Source organism: Seriola lalandi, unplaced genomic scaffold (genome assembly GCF_002814215.2).
Source record: "Seriola lalandi dorsalis isolate HSWRI2012SDOR001 ecotype SW California unplaced genomic scaffold, Sedor1 jcf7180002054519, whole genome shotgun sequence".
NCBI lineage: Eukaryota > Metazoa > Chordata > Actinopteri > Carangiformes > Carangidae > Seriola > Seriola lalandi.
This window is the reverse complement of record NW_019525072.1, coordinates 2,194,199-2,196,165: the sequence shown is the minus strand read 5'-3', so window position 1 is coordinate 2,196,165 and position 1,967 is coordinate 2,194,199. Positions and strand designations below refer to the sequence as shown.

Sequence of the window (1,967 nt, the reverse complement as noted above, 5' to 3'; positions counted from 1 at the left end):
AAAGTTAAAGTTCTGTATTATTAACTACGTAACATAACGTCTAATAAAAATGTCTTTGTTGCTATAATGTGTCTGAGTTCAATTTTAAACGCATTTGATTATCATCTTCTTGATCAACTTCCTGTCTGATCCTGTAGATATTTATATACTTAATTAGAAAAACAAAAAATTGTTGTTGGTTGCAGCCTTATGGTACTGCCACGATGGAATAATACAAGGTTTTCTGTTTATTAATTACTTGACAGAAACAAACAAATTAAAGCAATGGATATAACACAACTTTAATTCTAATGAACCCTGTATAAACTAAAAACAATTATGGTCATAAAATTAGATTTTGTCTAGCTGATATTATACTTTAGGTACAAAGTTCTAACTTTGTAATCAATCAAATCATGCACATCTGAATGATATGACCTAAACCTGGGGTGCTGCTTTGCCAGGTGTCCAACGTTGAAACTCTCTGATTATGCGATTGATGATATTTTAATCTCAATATTAAGCGAATATATTATTTATGTTTTCACATTGCTATCAGCCCCACCCATGAAATATTCTTTGAACCCTAAGTAACAGAATGCAGGACTCTTATTGTGAAGCTACACGATAAACAAACGTGGTACTTTTATTGCGAAGTTAAACTCCCGGAAGCGGTTGTAGTGGCGGCTCGGCTGGGCTCGTAGTGCTCCGCTCTTTGCGGTCCTGAAGCTAAGCTAGCCGAAAGGATGCCGTCGATCGAATACGACGAGTGAGTGTTATCAGAAACTTTTGATAATATCTGCTCACACTGGAAGTATTTTATCGATTTAATATTGCATATGAACCTGTCTCCCACAGCTCCAAGCCCAGCTGGGCAGACCAGGTCGAGGAGGAAGGAGATGAAGGTAAAGAGCGAGTTAGCCGAGTTAGCCGAGTTAGCACATCTCTTGTAGTCTGGAGCCCGGAGGAGGAGGCCGGCTAGGCGGGTTCCACGTCCACGTGGTTGCCGGGCGTAAAATTTGAGCCAATATATACATAGCCTGGCATGTATATGACATTCAGTCTTTTAAAGACGTTTGAATAACTGACATTAATTGACGATTTCTTGACGAAATGCGTGATCGTCCTTTGGATAGTGACGTAGGCTGTCAGTTAGTAGAGACAGCTACGCATTAGCGAGCCTAGCGCTAACACGTTATCTATGTCACTGGCGTTAGTTAGATTTTAACGTTATATGCTGCATAGCTAAGTTTGTAATCGGAAATTGAAATACTTCTGTCGTCACACATGTACACATTGTCACTTGGCTGCAGAGTTGGAGATGTGTTCAAAAGATGAGACACAGCCTGTCCAGCCTAGAGTATTTAGGGAATAATGGCAAAATGAATTTATATCTATTCGAATTTAATACTGGAAAATGTCTTTTGTCACCATTATCATCTTTGGTTGAACATTCTCTGTGGATGTTTGTTGTATAGCAGACCAACAAAACAAAAGCCTCGAGGAAGACGGTAGGAATAGCAGTGTCTCTGCCTTTGTGATATCTTTGTTTAGGTCTTATGTGACTGACTTAACTGGATGTTCTTCTTAACAGGCACACTACCGTCCCCCAAGGAAACTATCAAAGGAAATATAAAAACTGTCACGGAATATAAAATAGATGACGATGGAAAGAAGTTCAAGGTAGTTTGACTTTTATTAAGGCATTTGTTGCATCTGTTTACATCTATAAACACTGCTTGTTTGTATTTGGCTGCATTTCATGGGTGCATCTTAAATGTTAGGGAGCATATACCTGTGCAATGAGACCAACGTTATGGTAGAGAGGTGTTCTGATCTTCCAGGACTAAACCTCCATTAAACATCATACTTTTTTTCTTTGTTGATTTACACTCCAATATATATCTTCAGAAAATTTAGACTTTTGTGGTTTAGTTCAAAATAGGAGAGATTGTATGGGTCATGGCATTTCTGCATGTTACATGGTG

At 38.4% G+C, this 1,967-nt stretch overlaps 1 long non-coding RNA gene across 1 annotated transcript; it reads left to right on the top strand.

Moving 5' to 3' along the window:
- Positions 1–617: 617 nt before the first annotated feature.
- LOC111660630 (uncharacterized) lies at positions 618–1,636 on the top strand. Its single transcript, XR_002761161.2, has 3 exons — positions 618–748; positions 838–884; positions 1,574–1,636. It is a non-coding gene; the product is annotated as an uncharacterized LOC111660630 (long non-coding RNA).
- Positions 1,637–1,967: the final 331 nt, after the last annotated feature.